At 44.5% G+C, this 24,310-nt stretch overlaps 1 protein-coding gene across 5 annotated transcripts in view; it reads left to right on the top strand.

The window, feature by feature from the left end:
* The first annotated feature begins 1,753 nt into the window (after nt 1-1,753).
* Nucleotides 1,754-24,310, top strand: part of MCTP2 (multiple C2 and transmembrane domain containing 2) — a 252,157-nt gene continuing 229,600 nt past the window's right edge. For all 5 annotated transcript variants that reach the window (XR_009695391.1, XM_061158618.1, XM_061158619.1 and 2 more), the window contains exon 1: nt 1,754-2,008. The gene's annotated coding sequence lies outside the window, so the exon portion shown is untranslated. The remainder of the gene's footprint in view (nt 2,009-24,310) is intronic.

The following is a 24,310-nucleotide window of genomic DNA, read 5'->3' as shown; positions in this document are numbered from 1 at the left end:
GGTTAACTTTCCTCATCTTACCTGAGGGATGCTATGAACTTTCTCTCAGGTTTCTGAGCATTAAACATGATCACGTGTCTCATGCCAAGCACAGAAACTGGTGACCAGTTTAGTTCATCACCAGTAGCTGTTAATGAGAAGTGTGCTTTTCACCATGATGGCAGCACTCCTAATACTTCCTCCTAAGTTTTCACCTTTTCTAACTTTTTATCTCCCCAGCCTCCATTTCCTACCCTACTCTTATCATCACCTAACCTCTCTTAAGTGCTTAAACATAGGCTAGAACACTGTGCTAAGTCCTTTATATAAATGAATCATTGCTCAGATCTAAGCAGGTTTATTACATTAATACCAGGTTTTTTTGTTTTTTGGTTTTTTTTTTTTTTTTTTTTTTTAAGGGAGAGTTGAATTTCAGACTTGAAGTGAAGTTACTGCTTACACAACCAGTTGCCAAGCCAGGATTGGATTTGAGGTCATTCTGACTTCAGCCTCAGTGGAGCTCTTCGAAGCCACCAATTACATCAATTACACTCCTCACCAGCTCACAGACCCACAACAACCTATAGAATGCCAGGTCGGTCTGACAGCCAGTTTAGCGTGTTTAACTCTCTTGTATCTAATTTCAAAGCTATTTTCTTGTGGGTGGGGGGGGGGTGTCTTGTGAATTCCTGACCTCCCAGCGGGCAGGGATCTTACAGAACATCTCCTAAGAACCCAAAGCCTTGCAGCGCACAGACTCGGAGCCCAGTAGATGAAGGCTTAATAAGAAAAGAAAGTGACAGGGCAGAGATAAAGAGTAAATACAGTGCATGATTATAGCAGGAGGAAAAGGAAAAGGAAGAAGTAGAAAAAATTCACAGGTAAGGAACAAAAGCAAATGTTGACTCAACGCCTTAGTGCCAGTCATCGCACTTAGGCATCTTTAAGAGACTCTTGAGACTGTCACCTCACCTTTAAAGATGAGAAACGGAGCTCCGTGTATCTGATTGGCCGGCTTCCAGCCACAATCGCGCGCATGGGGCACGGGTTTCCTGGGACGCCTGCCTCCGGCACCTCTTAGGGTCTGCGTGGTAAAAACGGAGGCGGTTCCCCACCTACCGATCCTCTGCTGCTGCTGCTCAGTCGTGTCCGACTCTCTGCGACCCCACGGACTGTAGCCCACCAGGCTCTTCTGTCCATGGGATTCTCCAGGCAAGAACACTGGAGAAGTTTGCCAAGCCCTCCTCCAGGGGATCTCCCCAACCCAGGGATCTAACCCAGGTCTCCTGCATTGCAGGCCGATTCTTTACCGTCTGAGCCATTTAGGGAGAGACAAGGTGTGCGCATCAGCGAGACAAGCGATTAATTAAGCGATTACAGATTTGCCAGCCACACTAGTCCACACTTCGTTCTTCCCTGCACTACAACGCGAGGAATCTCAACTCCCTTAACCAGACTTTTTGGACACATCTTCTTTTTCCTGTGAATCAACTCAGACGAAGGAGATAAACGTAACCGCTTGCTCTTCACCGAGCCAGAAGCCGGCGGCAGAGGCTCCTTGCCGCAGCCCGCGGAGCTCCTCCGCGCGGCGCCGGCGCCGAGACGCCAGGGATGCGGCTCCGGGGCGGTGCTGGGCCGCCTTCCCGCTCCGGGGGCGGGGCCGGCGGGGGCGGGGGCGAAGGCGGGGCCGGCGGGGGCGGGGCGCGGAGGCGGGGCCGGCGGGAGGCGGGGCCGAGGAAGTCGCGCTGCCCCGGGCGATGCCCCGGCCCCCGCCGCGTCCCTTGGAGCTCGCGAGTGGCGGCGGCAGCCGCCCGGGTGGCTGGGCCCACGCAGGTAAGGGGCTCGCGCCGGCCCCTCTGCAGCTCCCGGGACGCGGCCTCTGACAGGTGAAGCCGCGCGGGCGAGCGGGGCAACCGGGCTGCTCCTTGCTCGTGCGAGGAAGGCAGGGGTGTCCGCTGCCAACAGAACCTGGGATCCTGAGCGGCCGGGAAGGGAAGCCAGTGGAGCTGCCGGTTCAGGAGTCAGAAAGGTACGCCAAGCATCGGGGTGCGGGAGGGCGCACCGGGGCAGGGCAGCCTGCCCCGGGATCTCTTTGCGTTTTGAAGGACCTACGTTTGGTCTCCCTGGGGACTCCTTTCTGAAGAGGCCAGTCCCTCATTTGGGCGGGATTGGATGCGCCCCCTTCGCGGAAACCCGGAGAACCCCCTTGGGTTCCTTGCGCAGAGAGCCCACTGATAATTGTGTATAGGTTACAGAGTGTCTCGTAACAGTAAAAAAAAAAAAAAAAAAAAATACGGCGGCAGTGGTGGCGAACTCGAGAGGCAATTGCTTCAGCAATTAGTTCCCCAGCGCACTGTCCATTTGTTAAGCAAATAGTGCGTTGATGGCTGGTAAATCTGGTTGGGTTTCCACGAAGTGGATTAGAGCGTCTGAAGCAACTTGCGCGCGGTGTGTGGGGATTTCACCCGTGCCTCGGTGCTTACCCGAGCCTGCTCTAGAAATTTCATCGGCATCGGGCACTTGGAGTTACCGAAGAGCCTCGCGGTGAACCTGGGGACTCTAGAAAAACCTGCTTCACCGACGCACCAAATCACAAACAGGTCTATGGATTCGATTCCATTAGCAATCACTTTTTGCTTGGATCAGCAGCATTTCAATTTAACTGATGTTAGTTGCACGTCTGTCAAGGGGGGAAGCTCTAGGAGAGCTCACAGGCTGGTGTGCTGTGAGTAGCACAGGTGTGGAAACAAAAGGGAATTTTTGGGCCAGTGGCACATAGTGCTTTTGTCTTTGCGGCACCTCTTTGATCTCTGGTAATAAGCATTTTAAATGTAGGGGAAATGAAAATCTTTCGAGAGTATTTATCGTTAGCCTGGTCACATCCAAAGTGGCAAGGATTCTCCAAACCATCCTTAAAATAAGGTTAGTTTTGTTGTTCAGTCGCAAAGTCGTGTCTGATGCTTTGCAACTCCACTGACAGCAACACCAGGCTCCTCTGTCCTCCACCATCTCCCGGAGTTTGCTAAAACTCATGTTCATTGAGTCTTTAATGCCGTCCAAGCATCTCATCCTCTGCTGCCCCCTTCTCCTCCAGCCCTCAGCCTTTCCCAGCATCAGGGTCTTTTCCAATGAGTCCACTCTTCCCATACGGTGGCCAAAGGATTGGCGCTTCAGCATCAGTCCTTCCAGTGGATGTTCAGAATTGATTTCCTTTAGGACTGACCTGTTTGATCTCCTTGCAGTCCATGGAACTCTCAAGAAAAGTCAGCTCTGTACCAAGCACCATGCTAGTCACTTTACTTAAAATGTTGCATAAAATTCACCAAGAAGATGTTACTAGCTCTGAACAGATGAGAAACTAAGGCAGGGAAAAATCCAGGAATTTGTTCACAGGAACTGGTGGACCTGGGAGTTGAGTGTGGATATTTCTGAGTGCAGAATCCATGCTTTTTCACTATTCCAAGTTACTGTGAGACAGTGTAAATATGCAGATTTAATAGAAATGAGCATTCAGATTTACACATCTTGAGAGTTAAAGCTGTCATTTAGCTGCTACATTGTGACCGGCTCTGCGACCCCATGGACTGTTGCCCGCCCCCGCCCCGCCCCCCAGGCTCCTGTGCCCCTGGGATTTCCCAGGAGAGAATACTAGAGTGGGTTGCCATTTCCTTTTCCAGGGGAACTTTGCAACCCAGGGATCAAACTCAAGTCTCCTGCTTGCCAGGTGGATTTTTTGCCACTGAGTCGCCTGGGAAAGTCATCGTGAATAAAACGAACATTGTTTTCATTCTCTTTGGGTTGTTAAACTGGGACTAATCTGGGACAAGATGAACAGTATTTTAAAAAATATGAAATTTATTATGTGTCTTCCTTAGCATGTTTTTAAGGACCTAATATAGCCAAACTGGGCAAATTAGTAAAACTTTATATGTATCCTGTGTGTATTACACATTGAAGTATCAGCTAATTTTCATATTATTCATATGCTTTACTGTATTTCATCTTGATTTCTACCCAGAGTTTACAGGTAAATAGAGGTCACTGTTGCCACCTAGAAAGGACTTTGTGTGTATGTATAAATCTATAACCATAGCTGAATATATATAATATTTGTTTTAAAAGGTATATCTGTTTTTCCTTAAATGTCTCTCTAGAAGTACAGAGTACTCCAACATGCTTATTTAGGAGAGAATCCTAAAATATCAATTTCGCCTTTTGAGTGAATGATCCATAACAGCTCAACGGATGATTTCTTTAAGTGCATGTAAACCGCACAAGTGATTTTCAAATTAAAGTTATTATATTGTTTAGGATGAGAATGAAAATAGTACTTAGAATTTTAAATACTATCTTCTGGCATGGAGAGCACTTGGTTTCTTAAAACCTTCCTTGCAATTGCTGGTAATTACCTAAGAAAATTGAGGGGTTTCATATCGAAATTATCTTCAGCTGTAGAAGAAAGAGTTTTCTGTTGAAGAGAGGCTTTTTGCCTGTGTTGGGAGGATCAGGTAGATACTCTGCCTGGATTGTGTTTGGCACATTTCGCCCCCACCCCATCTTCATTGGATAGCGAGATCGACAAGACACCTTGAACTTCTTAAAAGCATTTGAAGTCCTACCTGGCTGGTGTTTATAAAAGTGTGGTTGGCTTGGTTAAGATGCTGTAAGGAAGGGGCACGATGGATGATGTTTTGGAGAAATTTACAGAAAAGGTAAAGGACCAAGGAGAAGTGTGTGCATGGGGTGTGAAGGGGGCAGTTCCCGATTTTGTGACACCTGAAAGGTAAACAGTAAGGGGATCCTCATTAAGAAAAATAATACCAAATTAGCCATGAAAGTGAATACTTACCCAGAACAGAAAAAAATTACAACCATTTGCTGGTGATTGCTTTCTTGTTTCTACTGAGATCTTTTGGGGCCCTTTACCAGAAATGCTTACATAAAAATGCTTACTGATTGCAACCTTGTCCCTGAGGACACTCAGCATCTCCTAGTGAGAGGCTTGAAGCCCTGGGGGGGGGGGGGGGGGTGGCGCAGTGCCAGTGAGAGACCAGAAATTGAAGCTCCCTTACCTTCAAAGCATGGGAGCACCCGTTGTGGTTGGAGGCCAAGAATGAATGGTCCACTGAGTGGAAAAGCTGCTGGCTGGGGTGAAGGGATCGTGGGCTCATTGTGGTCTCAGGGCCCTTCCTTTCCAGTAAACAGTTGTGAGAGGAAGCTCCTGTCGGTCCCTGAGACTTTCCATTTTAGTTGGTTCTCCAGGCACGCCTTTGATTGTTGGCGCTCCGGCTTTCATCCTCTGTCGCCATTTACTGAGGGTTCTCTGTGTCCCGTGCACTGAGTAAGGCCAGGTTCTGATTGTCGGGAAGCTCCTGGTCCCCTGGAGCTGCTTTCATGGATTCCAGTATGGTGTTCATGCCAGTGCAGAGGTCTGATGCTTGAGTTGAGTTTGGAATCATGGGTGGAGATATGTGGACAGTCATAGGAAGCCCTGGAAGTTTGGACCCATACACCGTCCTCCACTGATGCAGAGAAGCCCCGTTGTCAGTAATTTTCCACAAGTCTTTCCAGACCAGTAGCACCTGCCCCCATGTCCCTGAGATTAACTTGTTAAAAATGCATGTTCTCAGGCCCCATCCCAGGCCACCTGAATCAGAAGCTCTGCGTCTATGGCACAGTGGTCGGTGTTTTAAGATGCCTCCCAGGTGATTCAGGTGCAGGCTATAACGTTTGAGAACCATTGCTTTTAGTGTTTAAGAGAACTGGTAGGGCATAGAATCCCTTGGGAAGATGAGAGGCGTGAGATTAGTACTAAGGTTTATATATTACTATTGTAATATAGTTATATTGATAGAGCACTTAGATTATGCCAGGCATTGTGATAAGAAATATTAATTCCTTTAATCATCAATGCAACCCCTGATCTCAGAGAATTGGACACAACTGAGCAACTCAACAGCAACAACCACCTGAGCGCTATTATCACTCCAGTAATTTATTTAAATTTATTTATTTGGATTCTTTTTTTTTTTTTGACAGGGGGTGGGGGGACTTCCCTGGTAGCTCAGAGGGTAAGAATCTGCCTGCAATGCGGGAGACCTGGGTTGTTCCCTGGGTTGGAAAGATCCTCTGGAGGAGGGCCTGGCAACCCACTGCAGTATTCTAGCCTGGAGGATCCCCATGGACAGAGGAGCCTGGCGGGCTACAGTCCATAGGATCTCAAAGAGTCGGACATGACTGTGTTGCTAAGCACAGCACAGCTTCCTTTTTTAAAAATTGGAGTATATAGTTGATTTACAGTGTTTTGTTAGTTTCTGATGTACAGCAGAGTGATACAATTATACATATTACACTGTATCATATTCTTCCCCACTATGGTTTATTACAGGAAGTTGGATATATTTCCCTATGCCACATAGTAGGACCTTGCTGTTTACTTTTTTCCCCTTGGGCTCTTTCTCATCTGCCTTTCTGTTAACTGTTGCTGTTTCCTGAGGTCCCATCCTCTGTGGAGATGGATGTGAAGATTGCTCTATTTAAATGTGAGAAAGCCATAGCACAGACAGACAAGGGTGTTGTCCCAGGCCACACCGGTTCAGCCAGGATCCAAGGCAGGCAGTGTGGTTACAGTGCCCGCCTTCCCTCTCTGGGAAGGCCATCACTGCCTTTGTTTTGTGTTGGTCTTGTGGGAGAGGTCTGGAAGGTGGGCGTGGGTCGTCTCGGCATGGCCCTGTTTGCCGACCACTCAGGGTGAACAGGTTTCTCTTTTGGGAACCAATGCCCAATGAGAGAGGAAGAATGTTGTTGGCTTTCAGTCTTACTGCAAACTTTGACATTTCGTAAGCAAGTGGACGTGATTGCATATATATGATTACCTAACGTGGAGCACCTCTTTCCCCAGCTGAATGACAGGCTCACGTGGATTTCCCCAGTAGGGGATGGTGGAAAGTGGCCTTGTTTGGTGATTCTGGAATTTGATCTGGGTATTAGCCGACCCCCTCCTCAGGCCATGGAGGACTTGAAGATGATGGAGGCATCTAGGACACCTGTGCTTTTGCATTTTCATAGTTTTTCTTTTCCTTCTGGGAAAGAAAGATCATTCTCCATGATTCTGTACATTTTATCATGAAATAGCTCCAACATGTCAGGCAGCATGAAAAGAATATATATTTATATTATGAGTGCATGTGGCAGTGTGTGAAATGATGATTTACCTTTGGGTGTGAGCCACAGATTAATGTCTTTTTACCTCTGCTTCAGAGACAGACGTTTAGACACTGTCAATTTGAGCTTATGGCAGGCAGTAGAATCTAAATCTGCGAGTACTGACCCTCTTTCTCATGTGGTCATTCATTCATCTGGTCATTTTTGCCTCCGCAGTTGTGCTCAGCATTCATTTAGGCACTGTAGAGAAATACAGTGGTGACCAGCCAGACACGATCCCTGCAGACTAGCAGAAAAAAACTCGGGTGAGTGGAGTTAGATGCCCTAATTCTGGCAGTGAGTTATTAGGAGAGGAGTTAAGAAATTGTCAAAGTTCAGAAGTGATGTATCGGGCATGGTTTAAGGCAGTAGGAAAGCGAAGGTGTGGAAGGATCTGTGAGAGATATAGGAGATTACAGAGGTGACCAGGTGGATGTGGGTGGTGAGAGGGATTGTCAGGGCTGAGGTCTGTGTCTTGGGCCACAAGGTTGGTGCCAGGAGCATAGGACAGGACTAGAGAAGACTGTTCTCTACAGAATAATGGATGCCGTGAGTTTGAAATGTGTGGATGGCTCAAAGGTAGAGATTTGGGTAGGCAGATAGAATAATGCAGCTGACATGAGAACTGAATAATCCAATGGATGGAATAATATCAACAGCTAAATATGTTCTCTCTTGAGGAGAGTGGGGAGGAGATGTTCACGGAGGAAGGTGAGCATTTCTCCTGGGTGGGCGGGATAGCAATTCACTCCAGTTCCCTTGATGTGGAAGATGCTCAAGGTTTACCTCCACGCATTTTTTCCAGGGTGGAGATGAATCTACTCCCTCTGGCCTTTTGCATATATGATAGCCTGAGCTCTGCTCCGTGGGAAGAGGCCCTCAGTGCGGAAAAGCAGGCTGGACGGGTGAGTGACAGGGGGCTTGGTCAGATTTTGAGCCCATCTTACTGTTACAAGTTAAAATGACTCACCACCTTTCCTCTTAATTTGTTATGCTGCGTTGTTAGAAACACTCATTTGTCATTCATGTGTATCATGTTTGTTGTAAATGAACTGTATCACCTGGGTAGGCTGTATATATATACACATATACATGGGGCTGTGGTAGAGAATCCACCAGTCAATGCAGGAGACACAGGAGATGTGGGTTCGGCCCCTGGCATCGGAAGATCCGCTGGAGGAGGAAGTGGTGACCCACTCCAGTGGTCTTGCCTGGAAAATCCCTTGGACAGAGGAGCCTGGTGGGCCACAGTCCATGGGGTCGCAAAGAGTCGTACACAACTTTAGCGACTGAGCACATACATATACATACATGTACACATACATACACACACACATACATATAGGTAGTTTGTATATATTATGTAGATTGCCCAGGGCTGTTTTGTAGCTGCTACAGATGTTATAAGATTCCTTTTTGTATAGAGGATGTATACATTTTTGTATACAGAATGTATCCTTTTGTATAAAGGATGTAGGTTTTTCTAGGTACTCAGAGTTAAGCAGAAGGCTTGTTTAAAACATGTGTTAGAAAGTAGCTGGAATACATATTTGTTCTTTTATCCAAAAGCTGTGTATATGAGTGTGTATTATGTTTGCTGTGTGCTAGAATTTTCCGTGTGAATAGAGCAGAGAGCGCCCTGTCTCTTTAGAGCCTAGAGGGGAAGTCAGGCAGCGTGACGGGTGAATACTGTAGCCCTTCCTTATAGCTCAGTTGGTAAACAAAATGCCTGCAATGCAGAGAGACCTCAGTTCAATCCCTGGGTTGGGAAGATCCTCTGGGGAAGGAAATGGCAACCCATTCCAGTATTCTTGCCTGGGAAATCCCATGGACAGAGGATCCTGGTGGGCTACATGGGGTTGCAAGGGTCGGGCACAGCTTAGCGATGAAACCACCACCAAGTGAGGGTGAGGCATGGCGTGGAGTGGGGTGGGGTGGGGTCGGGTGGGGTAGGGGTTATAGGAGGCAAGCAGTGAAGGGTGGCCTCCAGAGGCAGGATTGCCAGCGCTTAGCGGGAGGAATGGGCAGGCACATCAGCCATGGAGGAAGATTTGGAAAAAAGAGATTGTTTTGAGAAACTGATGGATGGATGCTTTTGAGAAACTGAAAGTTTCGGATAGCCTGTTCATTAAAAGTCAGTCATAAAAAGGAACAAAATTGGGTCATTTATAGAGACATGGAGGGGCCTGTCATATGGAGGGAAAGTCAGAAAGAGCAAAACACATGTTGTATATTTGTTGTAAAGTCTGTCCGGAAACCAAGCACCACACTTGGAGAGTTGGAGAACTCAGGTTTATTACACTGGTGGGCCCAGAGGAGTTAACACTTTCAGCTCTGGGCCCCAAACAAAGGAGTTACAGAGTTTTTATAGACAGTGCATGACGCCAGACTTTAGTGGGCAGTGCTGACTGTGAGTAGGCTAGTTCAGAGTAGGGGTTTCGTGCATGCAGGTGGTTAGGACAAGCAGTGGGGGATGCCTGATCTTTACACAAACAAACATGATTTTGCCTGAGCACAGGGGCTGGGTAACTGACAAGGGGAGTGAGGTAAGTTTCAGCTGCAAGCATTGTTGCAAGTTTCTTTCTTCCCAAAACTATGTAACTTACATGACTTTGCAAGGAGCTAGCTGAGTTGCAGAGGCAGAACTGAGCATGAGGTTATTTCTAGCTGGGTGCCAGATTTTAAATTTTCCTCTTGATATTAACGCAGGTATGTGGAAGCTAAGAAAATGGTACAGGTGAACCTGTTTGCCGGGCAGGAATAGAGATGCAGACGCAGGGAACAGGTGTGTGGAGATGGTGGTGGTGGGTAGGATGAACTGGGAGATTGGGATGGATGGATGTGCTCTGCCGTATAGTGCAGGGAGCTCCGCTCACTGCTCTGTGACGAGTGGGCTGGGGATACAGGAGGGAGGTCCAAGAAGGAGGGGATGTATGTATACACAGAGCTGATTCACTGTGTTAAGTAGCAGAAACCGACACAACTTTGTAAAGCAACCATCCTCCAACTTAAATCAGCTAATAAAGAAGAATGTTCATGAGAGACCTATGAACCGATCAGGAAAAACCAAAAGTATTGAACTTACGTCTCTGTGACCATGACTATGTCCAGAGCTAAGGGGCAGAAGCAAAGAACAACACAAACCCTCCAAGCCTCCCAAAGTCAAATGAAACCACAAACAAATAATGATTGTGTAATACTTTCTGGTTTTGGTTGTGAGGGTGTACCATTTTTAGCGTTATGAAAGAAGTTCAGGGTTAGTCTGAAAACTTAGGTAGTATGTCAGAGAAGAACATTGTATTACTTGAACAGTAACCGGCATTATTGGGATATGATAGTCTTGCATAATATGGAAGATTATATTTAAATATATAAATTAGTGTAGCTGTATAGGTTTGTAGTCTGGAAATGCTTTTATGGTTTCAGCCCTTTCTCTGCTGCATGGCCCCTATGACAGTTTGGGGCCTAGAGATTTAGAGGCTTGTTTACCCTCTCATTGGTAACAAAATGTCCGGTACGGTGTATCTATTAATCTTTGTCCTACAGTTTCTTGTCTGTTGCAGGATCATGCTCTGAAATTCAATATCCTCATCTTCTCTGACTCTTTACCTCCACAGAGTCCCTCCACCCCTTTCCTTATCTCCTCTTCTGTTATGCGGGTTTCTTCCTACCTAGTTCACTGTTTCAGTTCAGTTCAGTCGCTCAGTCCTGTCCGACTCTTTGCGACTCCATGAACCGCAGCACACCAGGCCTCCCTGTCCATCACCAACTCCCGGAGTTTACTCAAACTCATGTCCATTGTGTCGGTGATGCCATCCAGCCATCTCATCCTCTGTTGTTCCCTTCTCCTCCAGCCTTCAATCTTTCCTGGCATCAGGGTCTTTTCCAGTGAGTCAGTTCTTTGCATCAGGTGGCCAATGAGTATTGGAGTTTCAGCTTCAGCCTCAACATCAGTCGTTCAAATGAACACCCAGGACTGATCTTCTTTAGGATGGACTGGTTGGATCTCCTTGCAGTCCAAGGGACTCTCAAGAGTCTTCTCCAACACCACAGTTCAAATGCATCCATTTTTCAGCACTCAGCTTTCTTTATAGTCCAACTCTCACATCCATACATGACTACTGGAAAAACCATAGCTTTGACTAGACGGACCTTTGTTGGCAAAGTAATGTCTCTGCTTTTTACTATGCTGTATAGGTTGGTCATAACTTTCCTTCCAAGGAGTAAGCGTCTTTTAATTTCATGGCTGCAGTCACCATCTGCAGTGATTTTGGAGCCGGAAAAATAGTCTGTCACTATATCCATGATTTCTCCATCTATTTGCCGTGAAGTGATGGGATCAGGTGCCGTGATCTTTGTTTTCTGAATGTTGAGTTTTAAGCCAGCTTTTTCACTCTTCTCTTTCACTTTCATCAAGAGGCTCTTTAGTTCTTCTTCACTTTCTGCCATAAGGGTGGTGTCACCTGCATATCTGAGGTTATTGATATTTCTCCCGACAGTCTTGATTCCAGCTTGTGCTTCATTCAGCCCAGCATTTCTCACGATGTACTCTGCATGTAAGTTAAATAAGCAGGGTGACCGTATACAGCCTTGACGTACTCCTTTCCCTATTTGGAACCAGTCTGTTTTTCCATGTCCAGTTCTAACTGTTGCCTCCTGATCTGCATACAGATTTTTTAGGAAGCAGGTAAGGTGGTCTGGTATTCTCAGCTCTTTAAGAATTTTCCACAGTCTGTTGTGATTTACACAGTCAAAGGCTTTGGCATAGTCAATAAAGCAGAAATAGATGTTTTTCTGGAATTCTCTTGCTTTTTCGATGATCCAATGGATGTTGGCAATTTGACCTCTGGTTCCTCTGCAATTGCTAAATCCAGCTTGAACATCTGGAAGTTCACAGTTCACGTACTGTTGAAGCCTGGCTTGGAGAATTTTGATCATTACTTTGCTAGTATGTGAGATGAGTGCAATTGTGCAGTAATTTGAACATTTCTTTGGCATTGCCTTTCTTTGGGATTGGAATTAAAACTGACCTTTTCCAGTCCTGTGGCCACTGCTGAGTTTTCCAAATTTGTTGGCACATTGAGTGCAACACTTTCACAGCGTCATCTTTTAGGATTTGAAATAGTTAAACTGGAATTCCATCACCTCCACTAGCTTTGTTCGTAGTGATGCTTCCTAAGGCCCACTTGACTTTGCTTTCCAGGATGTCTGGCTCTAGGTGAGTGATCACACCATCATGGTTATCTGGGTCATGAAGATCTTTTTTGTATAGTTCTTCTGTGTTTTCTTGCCACCTTTTCTTAATATCTTCTGCTTCTGTTAGGTCCATACCATTTCTGTCCTTTATTGTGCCCATCTTAGGAATGAAATGTTCCCTTGGTATCTCTAATTTTCTTGAAGAGATCTCTAGTCTTTCCCATTCTGTTGTTTTCCTCTATTTCTTTGCATTGATCGCTGAGGAAGGCTTTCTTATCTCTCCTTGCTATTCTTTGGAACTCTGCATTCAAATGGGTATATCTTATATATTGTTTCAGGACCTTGTTAAAATGTTTTTGCAGAAGTTGCCTTCCATATTTTAGGCATGTTGAAATAAGTAGAATTTCTCTGAAATTTCTTTCACTCTGTTTAATATCAGGTGAGCTGGCACAGAGATACTTAGCTTTAGCCAAGAATGAGAAAGAACGTTCCCAGGAAGTTTCCTGTGTTAGTATTTGAACCAGAAGAGATAGCAGAACTGAAAAAGTACATGACAAATTGTTTTTTAAATGTCATGAACTCTGTGTGTGAGATACACACAGATAAAAGTTTAAACACAAGAGGCCTAGCCCTGGTCATTAAGAACAGCGTAGTATTGAGTTGCTCTATTAATTACTTCCTTTCCAACTTCCAGTCTTAAGTCATTTTTGTCTTTATCACCATAAGCTCAAGATCCTAAGTCACTAATTTATTGCGTAGTTTTAGGGTTCATTGGCCAATATGTGCCTTTTCATTGGCAGCGTTTTTTTTTTTTTTCTTGAATGGAAGATGTTTTTGGCTTTTCCTAGTTTTTAGGACATACAGGCTCAGCTGCTATATTTCATTTAATGTACCAGCAGCCTGCTATTGCTGAGTTTGTTAGGTGGCAGCATTATTTTATTTATTCTAATCTTGTCATGGACCCTCCTAGGTAGTATGCGTGTGTGCTCAACTCTGCCCAACTCTTTGCAGCTCCACGGACTATAGCCCACCAGGCTCCTCAGTCCATGAGATTCTCAAGTGGTTTGCCATTTCCTACTCCAGAGGATCTCCCCAACCCAGGGATCGAACCCACACCTCTTGGGTCTCCTGCATTGGCAGGTGGATTCTTAACCCCTGAGCTGCCTGGGGAGCCCCTCCTAGGTGAGGGTCATCCCTGTTTAATAGAAGCAAACATTGAGACTCAGAGAAGCCCAGGAACCCCCACCGGGATGGCATGTTCCTTTTTTCCCAACTATTCCATTCCATCCAGTGCTTTCAACCATTCTACTCTGCCTCGCTTCCCAGTGAAGCTGTTTAACCACAAGACTAGAGTCTGTTCCGAATAAAACTCCAGGAATTTCCCTGCATCCTGGGATTGGAAGCAGCTGGTCCTCTCATCCCAGGGTGAAGGCGGAGTGGAAGCCTTTCACCTCAGAGGCTGCTTTCAGCGCAGCCATGAAGCCCTGGAATTCTGCTAGACCCTCCTCTGAGGATGAATTTGACATGGTTTGATAAATACATCCCTTCAGAGCAGTTTCTTGCCCAAAGATTACGAATACACAAAGTTGGATATTTTGAAAGGGTCTCTCTCCTTTATCTGACTCGAGTGATGCATAAAATATGCAATTGTTGTCATAGATTTGTGGAGTAAAGCATGTGGTCCCTTCCACTAAACACCTTGCGTCATTCTTGAATGTTTACAGGAGAACTGCCTCCTGGTATTCTTGTGGTTTTAAATTGATGTGAGCTTTTAAATACATACAGATGTTGACATTTCAAACTTTGGATAAAATTCCTGCTGAGCAAGTGATTAATGCTTTTTTGTTACTCATTCGTTCACTGCTAAGCATTAGATGCATTTGTCAAATAGATCTTTCGAGGGTCCATAGTACGCCGACAAGGTTGATGTTTTGTTTGATGTGGTCTTGGGGAAACTGGAGTGACTTGTGCTGGACATTCTGCGTGTCCCCCTGGGGGCTTCTGACACATCACCTAGGTAACCTCCTCTAGTGGACTTTGAGTCTGGCCTCGTGGGATGTGATAGCAGCTGATGCAGTTGACGTGGTGGCAGTCGGGATGGAGAGGGCGTAAGGAGGGCTCCTTAGCACCCTGCCGACTGAAGTCCTGCACACGGCGCCCTGTGCTTTTGAACAGAACACTCATCAAGGTCATCTGCATTCATTCCAGTTGGAAACCATGCCGACATTCATATATGTCAGGAGAGAGAGGTTGGTGCTTTGGTTAAACTGGTTTTTTTTTTTTTTTTTTAATGCAGATTTTGCTGACCAGTTCTGGATGTCTTGTCGGTGTGATTTTGATAGTTCTTTGGTGTAATAACATCCTGAATCTAACCAGTTGGAAAACCAACAACCTGGCCTTGAAATGTTTTTTTGGTAGTGACTATGAGTCAGGGCTAACTGAGTGAGAACTTAGAAAGCAGATTTTATGGTTGCTTTTAATGTTACGTGACAAAGTAGGGTGTGAAACAGTGTAGAGCAAAACCCCTTTTACACATACACGTATCACTGTTACTATGTGCAAGTGTATGAGTGAGCTTCCCCGGTGGCTCAAGACGGTAGAGCATCTGCCCGCAGTGCGGGAGGTGTGGGTTTGATCCCTGGGTCAGGAAGATCCTCTGGAGAAGGAAATGGCAACCCCCTCCAGTATTCTTGCTTGGAGAACCCCATGGACAGAATCCCATGGACCACAGTCCACGGGGTCACCAGGGGTTAGACACAGCAGCCCACAGTATGTGCAGATGTGTGTGTATTTGTTCGTTGTTTTGGAGATGAGCACTAGAAACTTACTAGTGGTTACTTTATGGAAATGGTCTAGTCGGGGCGGGCTGAGTTACTTTTCATTACATGCCTCTCTGCATCATTACAATTTCTTAAAGGCACATGTGGAAAAAATATCCCCATGGTTAATTGGATGGTGAGATGGTAGGTCTTTTATTAATGTATTTAAGATGTCATTAAAACTCCTTGGACATGAGAATATTAAAAATACTTTGAATTTGTTTAACATTTTATAGCTTTTAAAAAGTCTTTAGTATCTTTTGTTAGGTTTTATCAGCCAAATATCTTCTCCATTCGAGATCCGGAAACATTACAGTGTCTGGTAGTTGAAATGATTAAGCAGAGAAAAGTTTTCAAAATTCTGTCTACTCAGTGGGCCTTCCTGGAAGCCTCTCTGACATTTGTAGGACTTCATCATGTCCAAAGCTCGGGCTCATTATTTTTAAATGGAGATGAAAATACTTACCTTGGACTGCTGTGATGCTTAATAATAATAATCCCTGAAGAGTGCCTTGTGAATAATAAGTGCTTTATAAATTCCTCTTAGGGCTTCTCTGGTGGCTCAGTGGTAAAGAATCTGCCTGCCAATACAGGAGACATGGGTTCAGTCCCTGGGTTGGGAAGATCCTCTGGAGAAGGAAATGGCAACCTATTCTAGTCTTCTTGCCTGGGAAATCCCATGGACAGAGGAGTCTGGTGGGCTGCAGTCCATAGGGTTGCAAAGAGCAACTAAACAACAACAGCAAATTCCTGTTATTCAAGGAAAAGAGGAAGTCTGACTACTTGGTAATGAGTAAGCCTGCAGAGGATTGGGTGAGTGAGTGCCCACAAGTTACGGGAGCTTTTACCCGAAGATCAGACCCCATTACTGCTGATGTTTTGTTCTGCATTTTCTTCCAACCAGAATAAAAGAAGAGGGAAGGCAGGAAGCATGAGTAGGAGCTGGTACTAAATGACAGTATTTCAAAAAATACCTGGAGACACATTTTAGGGAGCAGTACAATTTATTCAATTTGATATTTTTTATCCAACTTGAGGCCATTCTCTTTAGAAATGAGACACCACCTTTCCTTTTTAAAAAAATTTTGGATGTTTAGTTTAACTTTTAAGGTATTTTTCCTTTTGCATTTTTAATTAAGTCTTGAGAGCAGAAAGTAGATATTGGTCATGTACACGTTCTATTGACTGTGCTGGATTTAGCATTTTCTTGGTGATTATGGTATGATTTGTTGAAAGCGCAGCCATTCCTGGGGAAAACCTGACAATGTTTTGTAAATATATATGGATGAAAGAATACCTTGGATGGCTGTCTTTGGAAGGTGACAGCTAATCAATAGCTTTGTTGAATTTACATGGCTACCTTTCTGGTTGTAGAAAAAAAGAAAGAAAAAAGGATTATCCATGATTTCCTGTTTATATGGGGCAAGAGAGAAAATAGGAGTTGGTTCCAAGTTTCATAAAACTTATCTCCTTGCAGAGTCAAGATCCATCTTTGTGAAAAGATTAGTAATAGTACCCTGTTGGGAGCAGAGAGGATTTTTAAAGGCAGGTGAGGTCTGTTCAGGCTGATGGAGAGGGAAAATGTGATCTGAGTTTGGAAGGATGGAGAGGCAGTGACCCTGAGAGGCTTGTGGAGGTCGCCAGGAGACATCTCACTGTTGATCTCTGCTCCTTTCATAGTCTGGCCGCCTGGAATTTGACTGAAGGACCCTTTGCAATGCTGCTTGTTTTAGGACTGGATACTGTGAGGCAGGAGGTGAAGTAACAGAAAGTGGGGGCAAGGTGGTGTAAAGATCAGGAATGTGGAGTTGGGCCGCTGGACCTGAATCTTGGCTCTGCTGTGTGTCGGCTTTGTGATGTGTAAACTCTCTGTGCCTTAGTGTACCCGGCAGTGACTGAGGCTTCTAATGGTGCTTACTGCCATGGCAGTCCAGGCGTGGGCAGAAAAGAATTTCCAGCCCTAAAGCATTTCAGAAGGGAGTGAGTTTATTCAGAACAAAGAGCAGAGATAATATGGGCGCTGAGAGTGTAGCAGGCTGATCTCCTGACAGGCCAGGGAGAGTCATCGCTTTTTGTCGTTTCCTGGGATGTGTGTGTGTGCACTTATTGGTGTCCAACTCTTTGTGACCTCAGGGACTGTAGCTGCCCGGGTCCTCTGTCCATGGGATTTTCCAGGCAAGAATTCTGGAGTGAGTTGCCATTTCCTCCTCCAGGGAACCTGCCCGACCCAGAGATCGAACCTGCATCTCCTGCATAGCCAATTTTTATAGCCTCCAGATTAAGAAAATTCCTCCCGGAAGGGTGGCATTAAGTGATTGGTTAGGACACCATAGGGTGACTACTGGAGTGGGCATTTTTGCCTAATTTGGAAACTTGCTGGTGATGATCAAGGAGCTTCTAGTAGACGTTACAGAGAGACTCGGTTCCCGAGATGACCTTGGTTCTGGGCTCCGCTTCTATGGTCTTGGAATGGACTTCACACCTCCACTATAGGGTTGTGGGGATTAAACGACAGTATATTTAAAGCGGTTGGTACATGATATCTATTGCACCTAATGCCCCATGTACTCCTCATGGAATAGCTGCAGTAGCTGCTACTGCTGTTGTTTTTATAACATTGCTGATGGCTCAGCCATGTCCAACTCTTTGTGATCCCATGAACTGTAGCCCACCAGGCTCCTCTTTCCATGGGATTCTCCAGGCAAGAATACTGCAGTGGGTTGCCATTTCCTCCTCCAGGGGATCTTCCTGACCGAGATCGAACCCACATCTCCTGTGGCTCCTGCATTGGCAGGCAGATTCTTTACCACTGAGCCACCTGGAAGCCTAACATTCACGCTGGGGAGGCTCATTTTAGCTGAAATGAACCAGAGGGTGTCCTGTTTGCCCTTCTTAACAGACCCTCAAAGTTGCTTCATATTTAAAAATGCACTTGCAGTATGTTAGCTCCGTGGGAAGACTGGTTTGGGTACTTTTGATCACTCCAAGCCTTTTCCTAGCTGATGTCCTAGTAAATGAGTTGCATAGTGCATGGGTTGAGACTATAGAAAATTAGGAAAGTTCACTTGGGAATTATCAATATACGCTGTTATATGATAGTGGCCACTTCATGGAGCTGACACTGGCATTGATGGAATCAGAGTGGTGGGGAAAATCGATGTAGCCTTTTTAAAAGATGGATGGTTTTAATATTGATAATAGTGTTCTTTACCTTTTCATTTGAGAGATGCTGCTATAATGGAATGCTTTATAAATACTAATGTGTGCTGACTACATTTTGAGAGTGAGCGGTTCCTTTGGGTATTTCGAGACAAAAGGTTCTGTGATCTGGGCAAATGTCTCTGTAGTGCACAATGGAGAGATTTAGAAATATATTCTTCAGATAAAGCATGTTGCACATGAGTGTGGGAAACAGTCATTAATCTGTATTTTAAAAACCTTTTTAAAAGAGTTTTTTAATATTAACAGTTCTGTTTTGAGCTATATTTTAGTTTATTTTTAAAGTTGAAGCATAGTTGATTTATTAAACAACAAGAGCTGACTCACTGGAAAAAAACCTGATTCTGGGAAAGATTGAGAGCAAAAGGAGAAGGGAGTGACAGAGGATGAGATGGCTGGATGGCGTCATGGACTCAGTGGACATGAGTTTGAGCAAACTCCGGCAGATGGTGAAGGACAGGGAGGTTTGGCGTGCTGCAGACCATGGGGACTTAAAGAATTGGACATGACTTAGTGACTGAACAACAACAGCAAAATTATGTTAGTTTTTGGTGTATAGCAAAGTGACTCAGTTATGCATATATATGTATCAGTTCTTTTCCCTTATAAGTTATTACAAAATCTTGAGTATAGTTCTCTGTGCAATGCAGTAGTCTTTGCTGGTTGTCTATTTTAAATATAGTAGTGTGTAAATGTCAATCCCAAACTCTTAATTTATCCCTCCTTGAAAACATTCATCAGTCAAGGAACTGCTGGGTGCTTGGTGTGTGTGTTTGTGTGTGTGTGTGTGATGAATTTTAATTCATTTCCAACAGTTCTCTTCGCTTGATTTGGACATTTGGATTAGTTCAGGGGTGATCAGGTTCACATATATCAATTCCTCATGAACGCATCTTGGAAGCCTCACTTGTTATCTTTACTTGATCCTAACATGCTGGGGGGACACTGTTTCCAAGAGCCTCAGGATTAAGGAGCATCTTAGATGACTGAAATCCAAATATTGATGGGAAGAGATGAGGGGGGCTGGGTTTGCAGGCTTTTGTAGTCAGGCCCAGTGCTAGGATCTTGCAGTTCTTGGTGAGAGTTTCAGAGATGAATTACGTGGGCTTCATCCTGTGGTGGAGCTCAAGGGCTTCACTGTCAGCTTGCTGGCCATGATTTTATAAAGTTAATAAACAGTGGATCATTCCCTTACGAAATGAGTGGGGAAAGCCAGAGACGACGTGCATGCTCTTCCTCTCAGCAAGGTGACGCCTGGCTCTAATGAGGCTGTGTCAGGACTAGTGGTGGTTACTGAATTAACCCTCTGAATATGGTACAGGAACCTGCTAACAGGCCTTATCACAGAGCAATAAATATATTGCCCAATGTTATTTAATTAATGATTAAACATGTATTAAAGAACTTAAAAGCACTTTCAGACTTTTCAGGTTGATGGAATATGCTGGTTTCTAGGTGGGCTTAGAGTTCTGGAAAATACTCAGTCACAATACAGTAGAAGGAGTTGCCCTCTGAGCCCCTTTCTTCTTTCTTTCTTCTTCCCTTTCTTCCTCCCATCCATCCATCCAGACTTAACTGCCCCGTGCCAGGTAAGGGGCACATCTTCTTGTGCTGAAGATGCAGATGTGGACTTGGCCAATACGGCCCCATCAGAGGACTTAATTATGGTCGGGGAATGGGAGGTGGTTGGGGGAGACTAAGTAAACAAACTGATGAGGTGATTTTGATCATCAAGGCCATGCTGAATGCCAGGTGTGACAGGAGATTATGGTACAGAAATGCAACTTTATACCAGAGGGTCAGGGTCTGGATTAGGGTCAGGGTCAGGCTTGTAAGGAAGTGATGCTCGATCTGGAACCTGAAAGGGCCAGAGTTTGATAAGTGGGGAGAACAGATTATGTAACTGCCCCAAAGTGCAGGCTCCCTAGACCTTCATCCTAAATGTTTCAGTTCAGTCCAGTCGCTCAGTCGTGTCCAGCTCTTTGTAACCCCATGGATTGTACCATGCCAGGCTTCCCTGTCCATTGCCATCTCCTGGAGCGTGCTCAAACTCATGTCCATCCAGTCGGTGATGCCATCCAACCATCTCATCCTCTGTCACCCCCTTCTCCTCCTGCCTTCAATTTTTCCCAGCATCAGGGTCTTTTCCAAGTAATCACTTCTTTGCATCAGGGGGCCAAAGTATTGGAGCTTCAGCTTCAGTGTCAGCCCTTCCAATGAATATTCAGGACTTATTTCCTTTAGGATTGACTGGTTTGATCTCCTTGCAGTCCAAGGGACTCTCAAGAGTCTTCTCCAACACCATAGCATCAATTCTTCGGCCCTCAGCTTTCTTTATAGTCCAACTCTCACATCCATACATGACTACTGGAAAAACCATAGCTTTGATTAGATGGACCTTAGTTGGCAAAGGAATGTCTCTGCTTTTTAATATGCTGTCTAGGTTGGTCATAGGTTTTCTTCCAAGGAGCAAGCATCTTTTAATTTCATGGCTTCAGTCATTGTCTGCAGTGATTTTGGAGCCCCCCAAAATAAAGTCTGACACTGTTTCCATTGTTTCCCTGTCTATTTGCCATGAAGTGATGGGATCAGATGCCATGGTCTTTGTTTTCTGAATGTTGAGCTTTAACCCAACTTTTTCACTCTCCTCTTTCACTTTCATCAAGAGGCTCTTCAGTTCCTCTTTGTTTTTTGCCATAAGGGTGGTGTCATCTGCATATATGAGGTTATTGATATTTCTCCTGGCAATCTTGATTCCAGCTTGTGCTTCTTCGAGCCCAGCGTTTCTCATGATGTACTCTGCATATAAGTTAAATAAGCAGGGTGACAATATACAGCCTTGACGTTCTCCTTTCCCTATTTGTAACCAGTCTGTTGTCCCATGCCCGGTTCTAACTGTTGCTTCTTGACCTGCATACAGGTTTCTCAGGAGGTAGGTCAGGTGGTCTGGTATTACCATCTCTTTAAGAATTTTCCCCACTTTGCTGTGATCTACACAGTGAAAGGCTTTGTCATAATCAATATAGCAGAAGTAGATTTTTCTCCTGAGTCTTCTTCCCCCTTGATCTGCTGCTGCAGTGTTCTCTTCATTAGGGTACTCGTGTTCGACCTGCTAAAACTGAGCATTCTGGAAATGCTGACCTCTCCCTGGACAGGTGTTCTCCGTGGGTTGGTGAGGTTTCCTCTTGGCACACGGCCCACGTCGACTGAACTTTGCCCCAAGTAAGAGCTCTTCTGTGTTTACTCTCCTATTATCCTGGCTGGTTAGTGAGCCCAGAGCTTACTTGAACTTTCCTCTCGTGGCTAATCCATGTGAGATTTCACCTGGCCTCTAACTTTCTGTAAATGACACACGAGCCTTCCCTGTTCTCACATGGTCAAGACTCTGCCCCCGGGTGTTAAGACACCTGCTGGAAATTAGAGCTTCCTCTTTTTTTTTTCAGTCTCTTTTCAACTGTGGATTATTTTTAGCCTTTTTCTATTTTTTCTGAAGTTTGAATTGTCCTGTATATTTATAGAAAATGAATGAAAGCAGCCAGTGAGGCTTAGCACGGGTTCAGGTGTCTGAATCAAGAACCCCTTATGGTCAGGGAACTCGCTGAGTGATGTCAACCCTGCCACTGTGGCTTGAGCTGGTCCTCTGTATCTCTTGTTGATTAACTCTGAGTACAAGGCAGTACCTTTGCTCCTTTACAGTAGAAGAGAAGGGTTATACAGAGTTATAACCTTATAGGAAAGCAGACATTTATTAAATAAAGTATTAACCCCAAACTTAGATGGTGCTCAAGCCATGTGTTTCGTAAATAGATGTTTACTCGGGCTCTTCTCTCTTTGAAGTCTTCTGTACTATGTAGAGGCAAAACATTAGAACATTTTCTTGCAAATAAATAGGAATTGGCTTTACCTGGTGGCTCAGATGGTAATGAATCTGCCTGCAAGGCAGTAGACCTGGATTCAATCCATGAGTTGGGAAGATCCTCTGCAGAGGGCATGGCAACCCACTCCATTATTGTTATCTGGAGAATTCCATGGACAGAGGAGCCTGGTGGACTACAGTCCATAGGGTTGCAAAGAGTCAGACATGACTGAGGGTCTGAGCATGTAGGCAAGCACAAGTAGGAATTACAGCCGCCTAATAATAAGACAGGTTAACTAGGTGTCTATCCTGATTGCAGAGCACACGTCTGTGCCATGTCAGTGAAGCAACTGTGTTCATTTTTAAGAGTTTAGTTTTAGAATATTGAAAATAGTATGCATGGACTTCTCTATATTGTTATCTAGTTAGATAAGAACTCATTAGTTATGCCATGTTTTGAGTTGCCAAGGCCTCTTGAGTTGGTTGTTCTACAGAAAGCCATAGAATGCTCTTGGTCCTTCTACAGAATCCATGTTTTTTATGTTAGTGCCGAGTCGGAGTTGGCGAATCGCTGGCATGGAGCGATCTGCCCTTCCAAATCCCAGGGCAGATGTTCATGCTGTTGACATCGTCTTTCCCACCGAGCCTCAGCATCCTTTGCAGTAACAGCTCTTCTGGCAGCTGCCATCAATTGATTTGAGCTGTTCCTCAGAAACCTAGCTGTCATTCAAGATAATTTGGGGTTGATCTTTTCCTTTATGTTGGGGAAAAGGACAGACACACACATCCACAAAATACGTTGTACATATTTTTGTGTGGATTGCACAGACAGCAGGTTGTCAATACTAAAGTAAATACAAACTAAAAATTTTTGAAGAAAGCAAGTATTCTCTGCATTGAAAAAACTAGCCATTAAGTTTTTTTATATGTATAAATATGGACTTCTGGCCTAGTCCATACTTAATGTATCATTTTCTGGGGCTACAAACATAGGTTAGGTACAATTTCAGAGTTTGTGTTTTCCATTTAAAATTATATCATAAATCATTTTCCAGGTGGTTACATAGATCAGAAAATTAATTTTTAATGGTGGCATTGATGAAGATTAGTGGTTCATATTTCTGTCCACCATGTGTGTGTATCTGTACAAATATATCACTAAAATAATGTGTATTCTGTGCTAAATGCCCTGGGCTTGTAGTACATTTATACTTTATATTAATGTGACTGTCACCTTATGCAAACTGTGCATTCTGTTCTTTACCTGTGATCAAGGGGTAATTTAAAATTTCATGCGGTGAGCATGCATGGGGAGTTAGTAGAGAAAGATATGAACTATGTGTTTTTGTGTGGATTTTCTATAATATAGTGTGAATCTAAATACACATTAAGGCAAATTGCTGGGTCTTTAAAGAACTGACACTGTGGAATAATCTTGCAAACAAATTTAAGTGAATTTATACCCCACGATGCGGACTGGGAGTTGTGTATTTTTCCTTTTATTAGTGCAGGGAGGGTCTTTGTATCTGATTTGTATTAAATATCAGGAGCTCTGCATGGTGATACCACTCAGAGAACAATCATAAAATTAAGGGAAATGTGGCCTGAAACAATGCATTTGATTTTTATGCCTATTTGTAGAATCTAGCATGAAGGGAACCAGAGAGCAAAACTGACAACGTAGCCCAAGAATTTTAGTATAAAAACAATCCTTTGTGGGGGAAAAAAGCTGTCTTCATTGTGTGATAATAAATGTGAGTATCAGTATTTATAGAGAAGCAGAAAATGTCCCTCTAGTCAAGTTTTAGCAAGTGTCTTATCCAAATTAGAAGCTATACGTTGATATTGATATACTGACTTAATAAACATGACTATGGAAATTGACTTGAAAATAGTGACCTGTGGGTGACTTTCGTTTGATTGACAGTGTGTGGAAATTTCACATAGATATTTGGGCTGGGAGCATCTCTTGAAAGCTCAGAGTGTCAGCACATCCCTTGGCTGCAGTGAGAAGGGCCTTTGCTTGGGGAGTCCTGTA

This window comes from Dama dama, chromosome 13 (genome assembly GCF_033118175.1).
Source record: "Dama dama isolate Ldn47 chromosome 13, ASM3311817v1, whole genome shotgun sequence".
Classification (NCBI taxonomy): Eukaryota; Metazoa; Chordata; class Mammalia; order Artiodactyla; family Cervidae; genus Dama; species Dama dama.
This window is presented reverse-complemented; position numbering and strand designations above follow the sequence as displayed.